The sequence below is a fragment of the Silene latifolia genome, chromosome 8 (genome assembly GCF_048544455.1).
Source record: "Silene latifolia isolate original U9 population chromosome 8, ASM4854445v1, whole genome shotgun sequence".
NCBI classification, from domain to species: Eukaryota; Viridiplantae; Streptophyta; class Magnoliopsida; order Caryophyllales; family Caryophyllaceae; genus Silene; species Silene latifolia.
The window spans coordinates 59,718,330-59,736,787 of record NC_133533.1 but is presented as its reverse complement, the minus strand read 5'-3'; the positions used below and the strand labels follow the sequence as shown (position 1 = coordinate 59,736,787).

Genomic DNA, 18,458 nt, shown 5'->3' with positions numbered 1-18,458 from the left:
TTCGAGTCTTGATCTCACCAAAATCAAATCAAATACACTCGCAAAAATCTCTTTTAAAGTTCATCCGCGGCGGTTTGAGTTTTAGTTTTTCGAGTTACAAATCAATTTTCAGCAAAATTCGATGCAATTTAATTCAAACACGAGTTAATTGCTCAAATTTCAAATCAATTTCTTTTGAAAAATCCAAACGTGACGACCTGTCGCGGAATTTTCAAATTTTAATTTTCAAATTTTAACTTCGAGTCATCGTGGTTATTTTTTGTTTTCATCAAATGCTTTTACGTGTTTACGTGTGTGCATACGTGGTACTGAAGGAAATGTTTCTCGTGCTTGCTTTTCCTTTCCCTTGTCTTTGCTTGGTGGAGGCCCTACTTACAATAAAAAGGGAGATACATTATCACAACTTTGCATCATAATACCATAGTTGAATTAGAAACATAAAAGAAGGATAGTCATTTACCTACTGGAGTAATCTTTCCAGCTTTGATATCACCAAGGTATTTGGAACAATTTCTTTTCCAATGTCCCATACCATTACAATAATGGCATTTATCAAGAGGACCCTTCTTGACTTTTGAGGTGCTAGCTTCACAAGACTTAGCTTTGGTGAATGTGGGAGCTTGCTTCTTGCCCTTTCTCCCATTCTTCTTGAACTTCCCCATACTTTTAGTGCTTATGTTAAGCACATCCTTGGGAGGGTTCACATTTAACCCCATGTCCCTCTCGGCTTGCACAAGTAACTTGTGCAACTCCTCAAGAGACACATCCTTGTCTTGCATGTTGAAATTCACCCGGAATTGCACATATGCCTTGACTTTGGACAAGGAGTGTAGAATCCTATCTCCTTTGGGGATTTCAACCTTTTGAATTTTCAAGGTCTCGACAAGCTCCATGAGTTTGAGCACATGAGGGCTAACCTTTTGGCCCTCTTTGAAGTCGAGATCAAAGAATGCCGCGACCGCCTCATATTGGACGATCCGCGGAGTTTGTGAAAACATGGTCACAAGTTTGGAGTATATCTCATTAGCATTGCCCATTTTAAAGGCTCTCCTTTGGAGGTCCGCCTCCATCGCAAATATTAAGACATTTTTCATTGCGGCGGACTCCTTTTGGTAAGCCTCATATGCTTCCCTAGTGGTCGCGGTGGACCTAGTGGAGGGTTCGGGTGGAAAGGCCTCGGTAAGGTAACGAAGCTTGTCGTCACCTTCGGCGGCTAATTTGAGTTGGGCATCCCATTCGGAGAAATTTGACCCATTCTTTTCAAGTTTACATCGATCCATAAAGGATCGGAGCCAAGAAATAACTAGCGAGAGGTGTAGCATTAGGAGTTGGTGTTGGTGTTGCCATTTGTTATGAAAAAGAAGTGGTCTACAAAACAAAATATAAGGAGTAAAACAATTGTCGTTTTAATAATACTCGTAAAAATGTATGATTTAAACAAGTTTTATGCATTTTTCTAGTGACCTCTACCCAACTAGATAAATGATTCCAAGACCCAAATTCATATCGACTTAGGCACGGTGGGGCCGATACATCCTTTATCAATATAACTCGGTGGATTAACGTTTAATCGATTCTACTTTTAGAACTCTTGGTCGATAATATTACATTAACAATTATCTTTAGCCCAAAACACATTCGACAAGGGCACGGTGGGGCCGATACATCCCTTATCAAAAACTTTTGTTGAGTTCAATCTAAATTTCGAATAAATGTGTCCATGATCCAAACCCACATTAACTTGGGCACGGTGTGGCCGATACATCCCTTATCAACATGAATTCGGTGGATTAACATTCATCACCCACTTCCCCTACGTAACAAGGTTTGTACCCGGTGGGGCCGAGCGCACTCCCTCGCGAAATAGGTTTTCATGGTTTCTACTATTTGGTAAGGCTATGTCTCAATTAATTGTTTTAGCGAGAGGTCATGTCAATTTATTATCTATCACGTTTTAAGTGAACTAAAGCGGTGAACTACGATAATTTTAATTGACACGGGATAAACTTTGCATGTTTAGTTATGGCGATTTAGCGATGCATGTGACATAAAATAAAATGCAAGCATAAAGATAAATAAATCCTAGTATGGCCTTTCCTAAAATAGAAAAACTATTTAACTATTACATATTCGGAAACCAACTCCATTGGTCCCTTGAACTTCGGTTGTGGCACGCATCTCGAGGTAACACCGTCTTTATGTATCGCCATTCTTGAAGAAATCCGTCTTTGGGAACTCCGAATGAATAAAATTACATAATAAATTACATAATTTCCTATTATACATTTGTAACTAAAATAAAATAAATCTATTAAATTACAAAACGGTGATACGAGATCACAATAAAATTACAACCGAATCGATATTCCCATACATTTCGGGAAATACCAATTAAAATCTAAGGCCATACTAAGTAAAATTACATAATTCAAAATTACATAAATTAAAGTTATGACAATCATAAAGGAAAAAAAAATGCAGCATTATAATATGTATGAACATGCTCAATTTTATGCTAAATCGCCTTTAATTAGCCAATATCGTATATTACTTCGGTTTTTATTTTTTGCGTGATTTCAACATTTTATAATCACAAAAATACATAAACTCATATTTATGCATAAGTTAATTACCCTAACCTCTTAGGACTCAAAATTTAGTCTTCACTAATAATTTGACCATAATTAACCCATATTTACAAAATTGTTCACAAATGGACCAAAAAATTACAAAAATAAGCTATTAAACTTCAAATAAATCACAAAATTTCAAATAAATTCAAAATTTGAAATTTAAATTCATGAACATTCTGGAAAATTACCATGACACTCATAATGTTCAAAATCTTAGGTTAAAAATTTCGAAATTTTTCCAGAAAAACAATGTTGCGGTTTATCGATTTTTAATAAAATAATCATAAAAACATGGAAAAAATATTTTCATTATCTTTTCAATTTTAGATCTGAAAAATATAATAAAATGCAACATTAGACGTTTTTCCTAAGTCATAAATTATGTTTTATTAATTTTCTACTAATAATGTCACTATTTATGCTATTTTTCTTCAAAAATCCATAAATCATGCAAAAAGACTTATTTATAGCCAATTATTTTACACATATTGTAAAATTGCATGTGACAACATATTAATTTTCTATGACCAGATTCGAAATTTAACTCATATTAACCTATTTTTCACCTAAATCAGAATTTAATAATGAAAAATTCATTTTTCGAGCATAATAAGTCCAAAAATTATGAAAATTTACAAGTTATCTCAAAATAATATATGTGACAACATATCCAAAAATCAATGAAAAATTGGAAGTATAGCTAATTTTAGACCGAAAATGACATTTTTACTCACAAAATCATATTTAAATGCCATTAATGTAAAATATGAACAATAAAAATCCATAAAATTAACCAAAATATCCTAAAACATTTTAGGTCCAGAAATATTAACATGCATGGATTAATTTCGTGATATCTCATAATAGCACAAATTTTACAAGTTTTATTTGTTATTCTTATAACTCGGAAAAACTTTTAACCGATTTGCATGCAAACAACCGTGGCTCATGATACCGATTGAAGGAAATGTAGATCTATATACATACTAACATACTCATATATGTCGAAATTAATTTGTCATAAAATTAAATACGGATTTTATGCATGCAAACAATATGATAAAATAGAGGAGAAATCATGTTCTTCTCATTGGGATTTCGGTTTTATTGGGCACAAAAGAAATTTCCTTTTCTTTTGTTCTTGAGCTTTCCTAAGATGGAAGAACAAGATCCAAGTGTAGGATCTCTCCTTAGGATTAATACCCAAAGCTTTCTCTTAATTCAAATTAATATTATAAGTACTAGTATAATATTAATCTAGTAGAAAATTGAACCAAAAATATTTATAAAACACTTAAATATTTCGGTTTATAGAGAGAAGAAGAGGAGGATTTTTATTCTCTCTAGAAATTGTATTTTTGGATGAGTGAATGAATGAAAATAATTTACAACATTTTGTATATTATTAGGTAAAAATTATGGAAAAACCATGATGGGTTTTGTCTTCTCAAAACCGTGTAAGAGGAGGGATTTTGGGGAGCCAATGCATGAAAAAATTGTTCTTCACAATAAAACAATAGGGTTGCATGGCTAGTGACTAGGGTAATCATCATGCCCTCCACTAATTACAATCAACATATAATTAGCTTAAAAACCCTCTAATTTTTGGCCCACTTGATAATATGGATTCCATATTATTTTTGTCAATTGTCAATATGTCACATGTCATATGTGACATAAATTTGTTATGTATTTTTAACATATTAAAAATCAACGTATTAATAAAAATACGTCACGTACAAAAATCGACTTAGTAATTTCATAATTACTTGTGCCAAAATATTTTACCATTTATAAATCACAACAGATTGTATTTATAATAATTCATTCAATTTCGATTGTTTCTTTAAACATTAATTTCATCCGAGTAATGATACATTCAATTACTCGACCGTATCTCATTTAATCACATTTCAATTTGATACGTAAATTTTACTTCCAAAAATCGTCCGTCAATTTTCAAGTAATTTAATTAACTCGTAACATTATACGATTAATTAAATAATCAATTAAGAGTGTTGCCCTATAGGTATGACCTAGGGGTCAATCGATCACCACCGTCGCACGACAAGAATGTCAAACTCTAGTCAGCCAATCATTACCGATATATGTTGACCAGTTGACAATAACAATATTACTTCCCAATTGTATTCTTTATAATGAGATTTAAACATGTGATCATTATGATCAACAAATGTGATCGCATTATTGTCGGAGGACACATATTCCAACAATCTCCCACTTGTCCTCGACAAGTGTGCGTCACCAATTCTCTTGTCCTATTACTATCTCCCACTCAATGCAGGGTGTCTTTCAGGTCGTACTTGCAAGTGATCATATCGAGAGTGGTTTCCTCGATCCGAGAATAACCGATTGACCGGACTTATCTATCATAGATACTTTCCGAGCGTGGCCACGCATTTCCAGTTCATTACTCCTCGAGTGGCCCTGAGATATTGTTATAACCCTGACTAGGGGTGGACAATTCCTATCGCACTCATTCCCTTCGACTAGCCACAGCCATCACAACCCAAAATATGCCCATTTGATCCCATTTACGAAGGTCGTAGTAACACAAATCAAAGTTAATTTGAAACTGTGCCATCTTAGAAGAATAGTATTTAGTCAAAAGAATCGACTTATTTGAATACTATAGTAGCTCTCGCCACGACCAGGCTATATAAATTTGCCAGAACTCTATAAGCGGTCATTAGGCCCGACAAAAATGTTCCTAACAGTCTGCCTATGTGATCGACTAGACATCTCACATGACTCTATGGCACTTGAACTTGCCATCAATCGCATCACACTCTAGTCACTTCGAGACGTCACCTCATATAAGTAACTATGGGCAAAAACAATGTTAATCCATGTTCACTTTAACGGGGTTCAATTGTCTCTACAACCCGTTTGGATATAACAATGTACAAGGTGAGTTAATAATAACTCAAACGACAAATGTCGACATCACACTCGGGTAGTCAATATCATATTACAACCTTGTGATGTATATCATAAGTGTAAACACTTATTGATTGCAATAGATGTTTTAACATGCCATGTGTCCATGTGTTCAAACCTCTTACACTTGCAATTTCCTTTACATTCATGTTCTCTCTCATAGCATGAATCTTTCCAAGTACACACCAAGGTTCCCGACCTTGGTTTTGGTTCTTTAACTTGAAAGAACCTTTCTATCGATTATCTCATAACGAACGAATTTGTGATGAATGATATAACTTGTACTGATCAAGTACTCCATCCACACACAATGCACTAGGTATATGTTTTGTAGAATCTTGTAACAATTGACAAGATTATTTAGCTTAGCACTTCTCACAAGTCCTAGCTTAACTAGGAAAGATTGATTTTGAATAACCTCTTATTCAACCAAGCATCTTTCCAAAAACTTCTCATTTCTCTTTCTAGGCTTGAAAGAATTGGGATTCTCATAAATCCTCATATGTGCTCGGATTTTCTATAATATGTGCAACCTCTTGACACACAATAGAGCATTCCGTCAAACACTGAAATCGCTCATCGGATTCTACTTGAGAATGCATGACGTTTCTATTATGGCTCACCAATCAATCATCATTCTTTTATGCATATGATTCATAATTGGACATGTACATGATTATTCTAATGGCGGAAACATTAGTTACTAATAATCATGAGATCAACCGTTCATAAATTCAATGAACGACCATGACTGCTAATGGTAATTCCATTTTCATCTACATGAATAACCTATGTGAATGTTGATACGATGTGTATCTCTTAATACTAATCCGACATCCCTTGATGTAATTGGATTCATCATTGTCCATTTTCATCCAGAATTGAAAACTCAAATGCTTCTTTATGAAAGAAGGTATTAGCTCATCATTCTTTAATGAGTGATGAGTCGTAAATATTCAAAGGATGATAGCTCCCACTAAATTCCATGTCTTCACATGAGAATTTCCTAACTCCCACTCAATTCTACATATTTCGAAATTGACTTCTCAATCGAAACTTTTATTAAGAATTGAAATATAAATTGCATTGCCAAGTTATTAGGATAAAACCATATATGTTCCCATCATGTCCTTTCAAAATGCCTATTTTGAAGTGGTCTCATCTTAACCTTACGGAAAGAGATTTTAAATCTCCAACACACTCATGTCATAATGATGTGTAGTAATGTCATTATTTAAATATAAACAATATCTAGAATACGTCCTTCGCAAATACCCTTTTGGAAGGAGGTTTAACCATTTCATAGTGAGGTTAAGCAATGACATTTGCGTGGTTAAAACTTTGGCCATTGAAGATATCGGCATATCAATCTTTGCAACTCGATCATAACTAGTATGTTACTATGATTCATTTAGGCTCTTAAGTAAATCTCAAGGTTGAAACTATTGGTCAAATGTTTCATAAACTTAGTCAAAAACTTGTTAAGACTTTACATTAGTCATTTTTCTTCCAAAACTTTCTTTTGGTCTCCTCGTGTAGTTATCTTGAGAATATTCTCTTATGATTACTACACTTGGTCTCTTTAGTCATATAGAACTAACTTGAGACCATAGATCTCATCTATTCGGCATATTATGTGAATAAATATACCTTCATTCAATCATTCTCTCTTGCGTAGATCTTCATATACACAAGTACACAATTTTATCTTGCCTTGTGTGTTGTGTCCTCATTTTTCTCCCACTCTATCTTTAGAATAAATACACTATTGATTCAAAGATAGCATATGAGACACAAATTAATGATGTTGAAGTATAAGGAGAACTATCTCATAGATAGACTAATAGTTATTGATTTCATATGTGTACTTGGTGGTTGACATTCCTTTAAGAGAGTTCATAGACTCAAAATCGCTTTATAAATGATCATACACAAGCTTTAAGCATGTGGACATATAATGAAACCCGTCATTATATTTGTCTATTAGATCACTTTAAGTGACTAATCTTATGTTTCAAAGTGCAAGCAATTAAAGATGAATTTTAGAACATAAAAGGATAAATGATAAAACGGGTGACTTGGGTTGCAAACCAAGTCACCATCATCCAAAATACAAACCATTATCCAAAATACTTTTCCATGTCGAACACGGAAACTTAAAGTTCTAAAGATTCAAAACATAAATTAAAGTAAGACAATGAAAAGCAAAGCTCCATAAAAGCTATCCCTAGCTTCTTGATGGTTTCTCGTGCTTGCTTTTCCTTTCCCTTGTCTTTGCTTGGTGGAGGCCCTACTTACAATAAAAAGGGAGATACATTATCACAACTTTGCATCATAATACCATAGTTGAATTAGAAACATAAAAGAAGGATAGTCATTTACCTACTGGAGTAATCTTTCCAGCTTTGATATCACCAAGGTATTTGGAACAATTTCTTTTCCAATGTCCCATACCATTACAATAATGGCATTTATCAAGAGGACCCTTCTTGACTTTTGAGGTGCTAGCTTCACAAGACTTAGCTTTGGTGAATGTGGGAGCTTGCTTCTTGCCCTTTCTCCCATTCTTCTTGAACTTCCCCATACTTTTAGTGCTTATGTTAAGCACATCCTTGGGAGGGTTCACATTTAACCCCATGTCCCTCTCGGCTTGCACAAGTAACTTGTGCAACTCCTCAAGAGACACATCCTTGTCTTGCATGTTGAAATTCACCCGGAATTGCACATATGCCTTGACTTTGGACAAGGAGTGTAGAATCCTATCTACGATGAGTTCTTTGGGGATTTCAACCTTTTGAATTTTCAAGGTCTCGACAAGCTCCATGAGTTTGAGCACATGAGGGCTAACCTTTTGGCCCTCTTTGAAGTCGAGATCAAAGAATGCCGCGGCCGCCTCATATTGGACGATCCGCGGAGTTTGTGAAAACATGGTCACAAGTTTGGAGTATATCTCATTAGCATTGCCCATTTTAAAGGCTCTCCTTTGGAGGTCCGCCTCCATCGCAAATATTAAGACATTTTTCATTGCGGCGGACTCCTTTTGGTAAGCCTCATATGCTTCCCTAGTGGCCGCGGTGGACCTAGTGGAGGGTTCGGGTGGAAAGGCCTCGGTAAGGTAACGAAGCTTGTCGTCACCTTCGGCGGCTAATTTGAGTTGGGCATCCCATTCGGAGAAATTTGACCCATTCTTTTCAAGTTTACATCGATCCATAAAGGATCGGAGCCAAGACGAACTAGCGAGAGGTGTAGCATTAGGAGTTGGTGTTGGTGTTGCCATTTGTTATGAAAAAGAAGTGGTCTACAAAACAAAATATAAGGAGTAAAACAATTGTCGTTTTAATAATACTCGTAAAAATGTATGATTTAAACAAGTTTTATGCATTTTTCTAGTGACCTCTACCCAACTAGATAAATGATTCCAAGACCCAAATTCATATCGACTTAGGCACGGTGGGGCCGATACATCCTTTATCAATATAACTCGGTGGATTAACGTTTAATCGATTCTACTTTTAGAACTCTTGGTCGATAATATTACATTAACAATTATCTTTAGCCCAAAACACATTCGACAAGGGCACGGTGGGGCCGATACATCCCTTATCAAAAACTTTTGTTGAGTTCAATCCAAATTTCGAATAAATGTGTCCATGATCCAAACCCACATTAACTTGGGCACGGTGTGGCCGATACATCCCTTATCAACATGAATTCGGTGGATTAACATTCATCACCCACTTCCCCTACGTAACAAGGTTTGTACCCCGGTGGGGCCGAGCGCACTCCCTCGCGAAATAGGTTTTCATGGTTTCTACTATTTGGTAAGGCTATGTCTCAATTAATTGTTTTAGCGAGAGGTCATGTCAATTTATTATCTATCACGTTTTAAGTGAACTAAAGCGGTGAACTACGATAATTTTAATTGACACGGTCGATAAACTCGATAAAATGACAATGCATGTTTAGTTATGGCGATTTAGCGATGCATGTGACATAAAATAAAATGCAAGCATAAAGATAAATAAATCCTAGTATGGCCTTTCCTAAAATAGAAAAACTATTTAACTATTACATATTCGGAAACCAACTCCATTGGTCCCTTGAACTTCGGTTGTGGCACGCATCTCGAGGTAACACCGTCTTTATGTATCGCCATTCTTGAAGAAATCCGTCTTTTGGAACTCCGGAATGAATAAAATTACATAATAAATTACATAATTTCCTATTATACATTTGTAACTAAAATAAAATAAATCTATTAAATTACAAAACGGTGATACGAGATCACAATAAAAATTACAACCGAATCGATATTCCCATACATTTCGGGAAATACCAATTAAAATCTAAGGTCATACTAAGTAAAATTACATAATTCAAAATTACATAAATTAAAGTTATGACAATCATAAAGGAAAAAAAAATGCAGCATTATAATATGTATGAACATGCTCAATTTTATGCTAAATCGCCTTTAATTAGCCAATATCGTATATTACTTCGGTTTTTACGGATTTGCGTGATTTCAACATTTTATAATCACAAAAATACATAAACTCATATTTATGCATAAGTTAATTACCCTAACCTCTTAGGACTCAAAATTTAGTCTTCACTAATAATTTGACCATAATTAACCCATATTTACAAAATTGTTCACAAATGGACCAAAAAATTACAAAAATAAGCTATTAAACTTCAAATAAATCACAAAATTTCAAATAAATTCAAAATTTGAAATTTAAATTCATGAACATTCTGGAAAATTACCATGACACTCATAATGTTCAAAATCTTAGGTTAAAAATTTCGAAATTTTTCCAGAAAAACAATGTTGCGGTTTATCGATTTTTAATAAAATAATCATAAAAACATGGAAAAAATATTTTTATTATCTTTTCAATTTTAGATCTGAAAAATATAATAAAATGCAACATTAGACGTTTTTCCTAAGTCATAAATTATGTTTTATTAATTTTCTACTAATAATGTCACTATTTATGCTATTTTTCTTCAAAAATCCATAAATCATGCAAAAAGACTTATTTATAGCCAATTATTTTACACACATCTTGTAAAATTGCATGTGACAACATATTAATTTTCTATGACCAGATTCGAAATTTAACTCATATTAACCTATTTTTCACCTAAATCAGAATTTAATAATGAAAAATTCATTTTTCGAGCATAATAAGTCCAAAAATTATGAAAATTTACAAGTTATCTCAAAATAATATATGTGACAACATATCCAAAAATCAATGAAAAATTGTAAGTATAGCTAATTTTAGACCGAAAATGACATTTTTACTCACAAAATCATATTTAAATGCCATTAATGTAAAATATGAACAATAAAAATCCATAAAATTAACCAAAATATCCTAAAACATTTTAGGTCCAGAAATATTAACATGCATGGATTAATTTCGTGATATCTCATAATAGCACAAATTTTACAAGTTTTATTTGTTATTCTTATAACTCGGAAAAACTTTTAACCGATTTGCATGCAAACAACCGTGGCTCATGATACCGATTGAAGGAAATGTAGATCTATATACATACTAACATACTCATATATGTCGAAATTAATTTGTCATAAAATTAAATACGGATTTTATGCATGCAAACAATATGATAAAATAGAGGAGAAATCATGTTCTTACATTGGGATTTCGGTTTTATTGGGCACAAAAGAAATTTCCTTTTCTTTTGTTCTTGAGCTTTCCTAAGATGGAAGAACAAGATCCAAGTGTAGGATCTCTCCTTAGGATTAATACCCAAAGCTTTCTCTTAATTCAAATTAATATTATAAGTACTAGTATAATATTAATCTAGTAGAAAATTGAACCAAAAATATTTATAAAACACTTAAATATTTCGGTTTATAGAGAGAAGAAGAGGAGGATTTTTATTCTCTCTAGAAATTGTATTTTTGGATGAGTGAATGAATGAAAATAATTTACAACATTTTGTATATTATGAGGTAAAAATTATGGAAAAACCATGATGGGTTTTGTCTTCTCAAAACCGTGTAAGAGGAGGGATTTTGGGGAGCCAATGCATGAAAAAATTGTTCTTCACAATAAAACAATAGGGTTGCATGGCTAGTGACTAGGGTAATCATCATGCCCTCCACTAATTACAATCAACATATAATTAGCTTAAAAACCCTCTAATTTTCGGCCCACTTGATAATATGGATTCCATATTATTTTTGTCAATTGTCAATATGTCACATGTCATATGTGACATAAATTTGTTATGTATTTTTAACATATTAAAAATCAACGTATTAATAAAAATACGTCACATACAAAAATCGACTTAGTAATTTCATAATTACTTGTGCCAAAATATTTTACCATTTATAAATCACAACAGATTGTATTTATAATAATTCATTCAATTTCGATTGTTTCTTTAAACATTAATTTCATCCGAGTAATGATACAATTCAATTACTCAGACCGTATCTCATTTAATCACATTTCAATTTGATACGTAAATTTTACTTCCAAAAATCGTCCGTCAATTTTCAAGTAATTTAATTAACTCGTAACATTATACGATTAATTAAATAATCAATTAAGAGTGTTGCCCTATAGGTATGACCTAGGGGTCAATCGATCACCACCGTCGCACGACAGTAATGTCAAACTCTAGTCACCAATCATTACCGATATATGTTGACCAGTTGACAGTAACAATATTACTTCCCAATTGTATTCTTTATAATGAGATTTAAACATGTGATCATCATGATCAACAGTCGTGATCGCATTATTGTCGGAGGACACATATTCCAACAGGTACCTGTTGCCTGTTTTCTACACTAACAATGCAGGAACTAATGTCAAGCAAAGGGGAATCAACCGCTGACCGTGCTTCTCCGAAACACAACACAAAAAAAAAGCCAAACACAAATAAACCACAAACCAAAAACACATATATACAAACCGCCTCACGCAAAATGTAAATATGTACAAACAAAAGTCCAAGACACGGACAAAGAACAACAATTACTCAGCGCCTCCCGTCGGACCAGTCCCGGTCTCACGAGAAGTCGCGGGCAAAGCAAACACCACCTCCTGCTCGGTCCCCCTCTCCGGAGAACTCTCCAACGTCTTGTACTACATCGTGACGCGAAGCTCCTCCGCCGCAGCCAACTGAGCCCTGAGAGAGGCCATCTCCGCATCCCGGCTCCGCAACCCGTCCTCACGACGCCTCAGCTCCTGGTCCCGACTGATGATCCCCAGCTCTTATGCCTGGATCGTCGACCTCGCTGCGTCCAACTCAGCACGGACCCGAATAATCTCCGCCGGATCCACAGTACCCTGCAAAACACAATACAGGTCACTAAGATCTAAACGTGAAAGGCAACATAAAAACACACAAAACAACCAACAAAAAGCACATGCGCAAGCCGAGACTCCCTCGCAGCCAGGTCACCAGTAAGTGCCCGCCACTGGTTAGCCATCCACCACAAATCCTGATGACTAGCGGTCGACACCTACAACCAGAAAGGTCCTTCAACACAACAAAATGCAAGGCAAAATACAAACGAGGAGGAGTCTTCAAATCAGAAGCTCGCCCTCAAAACGGTCAACCTCTACTCCATGCCAGCATCGGTCACCTCAGCGGCCGCAGGCTCGGGTAGGCGTAGCTGTAGCTCCTCACCACCCGGCCCCTGAAAGGTGTCTGTGTCGGGAAAACTGGGGGCTGGGTCCTCATCAACGCGTCGACACCAAACAATGTGGACCCGCATCAAAGGTAACAAACCCTTCTATCAAAAAGAGGCAATGAAAACAAAGAAGAGAGGAAAACATACCTCAATCGGGTACTAGGCAAGCCTCGAGAAACGGAAGGTGTCGTAGTCGGCCTCCCGTAACAATAGCTCCTCACCTCCATGACCGTAAAGGTGCTCCTCAACCTCATAAGGTGTCGACTCCTGGAACAACACCCTCGGCGGATCGACCGGTACCACAAAGGTCTCACTAAAGCACTGACGAGCTAAACGCTCGCCCAGGTACCAAACCGGCTCAATCGCCATCTCGAGGTATAAACGCTGGGAGCTGCGAGGTCGCAGACGCTCCCTGACAGCAGCCGGCATGCCTGTGTAGTGCTCCCAAGGCCACCCGACAAACTGCACTCAAGTCAAAGCTAATCAACTAACTGAGGGCTTTCTAGGCTACCTAGTCATCCTATCTCTATCCGTTTCTACAAAACAAAAGAGATAAGAAGCAACGACTTAAGTCACCAACGCGGAGGACGTTCACCCGCTGCCTGTAGTCCTCGTAAGTCGACTTGGTCGACTTCTTCCGAGCCACCGTCCAAGCACTCACAGCAAGGTAAGTCGAAGGAACGTCACCAGTCGTCCTCGGGCGCAGGGGGACGAAGTAAGCAAACAACGTAGTGCAGTGAAGCTCTTTTTACTTTATTCTTTAGAACAAGGTATATGGGATGAAGCCTGTAACAAAAACACAGCAATCACAAATCAGCCAATTTTTCAAAAATTCCCAAAACTCAAAATCAATCCAAAAACAAACCACAAATCAAAATCAAAATAAAAAAAACCGCAAAAACACTCGTACCTCCAAGATGAGGCCGGGACCAACCAAAGCGGGAGAACTCCCATCCCCCATCACCTCTGGACGAACCACAGCGTGCAGGTAACGAGTGAAACTCGCCAAAGCCAGCGTCACCCAGTTAAACTGACCCAAAGCATCCAGGTCAGCAAGCAGAGGAAGTACCTTGGTCGACAAGCGCTCACCCTTGTCACAAAGTACGTGGTACCCATGATAAGTGCATATTTTATATACTTTCATCCCCTATATTAGATCCATTTTATTTGTTATTTAGCACTTATCATAGTGTCATAAGCTAATATTTGTTGTTCTAGTGTATTTGCTTGTCTTAACATGTTTTTGTAGGAATCTAAGCATTTAGAGGCTTTTTCCTATCATTTTGTACACTAAGTCCACTAAGCTAAACAAGACCTAATATTGGACTAGCATGGAAGTGTTTGAATGGGTGTTTGCATGAAGATTTGTTGGATTGAAGTGAGAATTACAATTGAAGCCTAATGCAAAAGTCAAAGCCCAATGTTCAAGTCCAAGTCAAGATGGAAAGCATAAGATTCCAACATACTTAGGATACTTTTTGGGAGCTCTAAACATGATAGATGAAGCATTTACCCGGGTGCATTAAGGATCATTTATCGCAAACATTGGATTCTTTCAAGCATTAAACAAGAATTTAAGCCAAAATACCCGGATAACCACGACCCCGATCGGGGCCGCATGCTCATTGATTGTTTACGTTTTCCTTCTCCTCTCCTATAAATAGGAGAGGTATTCCAAGGCTTATGCATCTAATCTTCACGTCTCATTTTACTCTTCATAGCCTTAAGCAAATATAATTCTCTCAATAGTTTTCATATTAGTTTACAAATTAATTAAGCTTGTAGTTCTTAAACATTTGGTTCTTAATACATTTTCAAGCATTCGGTTATATATATATATATATATATATATATATATATATATATATATATATATATATATATATATATATATATATATATATATAGTTATATATATTGTTCTTCCATTCAAGTTCATCTCCTTAAGGTATTTTCTATATAATTTACATTTTTACATATCTATTTAGTTTATATTAGTTTATAATTAAGCACTCTAATTAGATCACTTTAGTTTAATTTCTTTTACATGTTAAAATATTTAGTTCATATAAATCACTCAATCATGTTTATCATTTCTCTTTATATTGTCTACAATTTACACCTTAACATGAGTAGCTAAATCTCTTAGTCTAAGGGCTAGGGGAGCCATGCAAAATCAAGTATATAACGTGATAAAATAGGTTAATAATAATATTGTTCAAATTACTTTTATCACATGCTTGTGCCATAACGTTTAATCTTTGTTTAAGGCCTTATTCAATTGATTAAGTTTGTTCATTCATTCTATAAGTCGAGAGGCACGGAATTGAATTAGACTAAGCATGTATAGTAGGACGACCTAGTCATGGATGAGAGTTTCTCTAGGACCCGGTCTATGGTTGACACTAATATCGTAAGGTGGGTGTCTCTAAACCTAAGCAATTGACAATATTATTAGTACCAAGTTTATCATGATCATATGTTTACCTTTTCATGTGTGACCCGAACCCCTTAGACTCCCTTTGAATCATATAATTCACATCATAGTTTTAATAGTCAATCAAACAACCAAGTCAAATCAAAAACGAAATCGACCTTGATAAAAATCTACCCATAGCAATTCACAACGTAATTCCCGTTTCCTTGTGGTTCGACCCCTATTACTACATTTACTTGTGTTTAGGGAATTTATCTTTGCATAGGTACGCGATAAGCCTATCAAATTTTGGCGCCGTTGCCAGGGAAACGGTTTTATTACGTTTTGAATTGTCGATTTTTATCTTGTTTTATTTTGTCTTGAGGAACACTTGTTCCTTGAGACCGTTACTTACCACTTCTCTAGAATTGTTGTCTTATGCCCAGGTCCTCACGCAAGGGAGAATTGCTTTCACCGGATTCCGATCCCGAGAGAACCTTTAGGAGAAGACGACGTTTTTGTAAAGAAGTAAAAGAAGCCACTTCTCCCATCCAAATTGAAGTGCTAGAAAATCTTACTTAGACAATTTAGAAGCCCTTGAAGAGGAGGAGGTTTCAAGTTCATCATCTCCACCACCACCACCATCTACTACCAAAAAGATGGTGAAACTTTCAGATCATTCAAAGCCCACCGTGGCCATGCTTCCGGCCGGTATCACAACCACTCAAATCACCGCGCCGGAATTCGAGATCAAACCGGTTTTCATTAGCGTTGTGGAGAGGAAGCAATTTGGGGGAAGTCCCTTGGAGGATCCCAATTTGCATGTGCAAAACTTTTGTGACTATTGCTCCATGATCCGTCAAACGGGCGTCACTCAAGCCCAAATAATAGAAATACTTTTCCCTTTCTCTTTGAAGGATAAGGCCAAGCTTTGGATCAATAGCCTTGACCGCACCGCCATAGGAATCACCAATTGGGAGACTTTGGCTATAGCCTTCTATCAAAATTTTTTTTCCACCGGAGAAAACTCGAACTTTGAGGAGCCAAATTACCGGATTCCGTCAACAAGCTCTTGAGAGCTTATATGAGGCTTGGGAGAGGTACAAAGAGCTTCAAAGACAATGCCCACATCATGGACTAGATGATTGGTTTCTAGCAATAACATTCTACAATGGATGTTGTGCCGAGTCCCGAAGGATTCTTGATTCCGCCAACAATGGGCGGTTTGATCAAATTGACACCGACCTTTCTCATGCCACGATCGAATCTATGGCGGTCCTTGATGCACAATATATCAATTCCCGAGTTGTGACATCCAAAGGTAAAGAAGAATCTTCCAACAACTCCGTTTTGCTAGCTCAAATTGCCTTGCTCCAACAACAATTGGCGGAAAGGGATGCTAAAGATTCCCTTCAACAACTCAATGCCGTGTCTTCAACAAGCCAAATCATTGTTTGTGATGGTTGCGGAGGTGCGGGTCATTATGTCGCTCATTGTCGAGCTCCTATCGAAGAGGTAAATGCATTTCAAGCTTTTAGACAAAGTTCATACCCACCGGGTACATTTTCCAGCACTTATAACCCGAATACAAAATTTCATCCGAACTTGTCTTACACTAGCAACAATGTGCTTAACCCTCAACCCCCACCGCAACAAAATGCCTAAGTTCCTCAACAACAAAAGTATATCCCTCCACCGGGTTATCCAAATCAACAAAGTCCCCCACAAAACAATTACCAACAAAATCCACCACAAAATACCCAACAAAACAATCAAGGAGTTGGTAAGCTCAAGGGCATGATAGTCCAAATGCAAAGGGAATTATTGGCTCAAATTCAAAATAATGATCAAGCTCATAGTGCCACGGTAAAGATGTTGGAACAACAAGTGGCTCAACTAGCCGCTTCTAGCTCTCAAAGGAAGAACGGTCAACTACCTCCCCAAGGTAACCCACCACATGAAACTGTTAATTCTATTTCCTTGAGAAGTGATACAAGTTATGATGGGCCATCCATGACTTTGGATGAAGAAGTGGTTGTTAAAAAGGCCAAACTTGGGGAAATGACAAAAAGAAGGCTAGTGAAGAGCCTCTTGTTAGGGATCGTGTGCCATTTCCTCATCGATTGTTGATGCTTAAGAGGAAGAGCAAGCTTGATGCCAAGAATGTGGAGCCCCCATTGCCCGAAGATAATGACAAGGTGATTGTTGAAGAAGTCTCTCCTAATGCTAAGGAGAGTAATGCCGTTTCAAAGAAGGTGAGTATTCCCAATGAGAATGGGAATGAGAAAGATGTGGAGGATACTCCTCCAAAAGAAGTTGTTCAAATACCATTTCCCCATCGTCTATCAAAGCACAAGGAAGAAGGTAAGTTCGGTAAGTTCATGGAAATGTGTAAGAATTTACAAGTCACCATCCCGTTTATGGAATTGCTTACCCAAGTCCCTTCCTACGCAAAGTTTATGAAGGAAATCCTCTCAAAGAAGCGATCCTTCAATGAGGTTGAGACCAATGCTTTCACCGAAGAGTGTAGTGCATTCTTACAAAATAAGTCTCCCCCGAAACTTAAGGACCCCGGTAGCTATTATATTCCTTGCACTATAGGCACATATACCATTGATAAGGCCCTTTGCGACCTAGGTGCTAGTGTGAGTGTCATGCTCTATTCCCTTTGTGAGAAACTTAACATGGGTGCTTTAAAATGCACAAGTACAACATTGCAAATGGCGGACCGTTCTTTAAACCGACCTTTAGGTGTCTT

At 36.4% G+C, this 18,458-nt stretch overlaps 1 non-coding gene across 1 annotated transcript; it reads right to left on the bottom strand.

The window, feature by feature from the left end:
• Nucleotides 1-16,732: 16,732 nt before the first annotated feature.
• Nucleotides 16,733-16,839, bottom strand: LOC141597669 (small nucleolar RNA R71). The gene has a single exon (XR_012522892.1). It is a non-coding gene; the product is annotated as a small nucleolar RNA R71 (small nucleolar RNA).
• Between the last annotated feature and the right edge of the window lie 1,619 nt (nucleotides 16,840-18,458).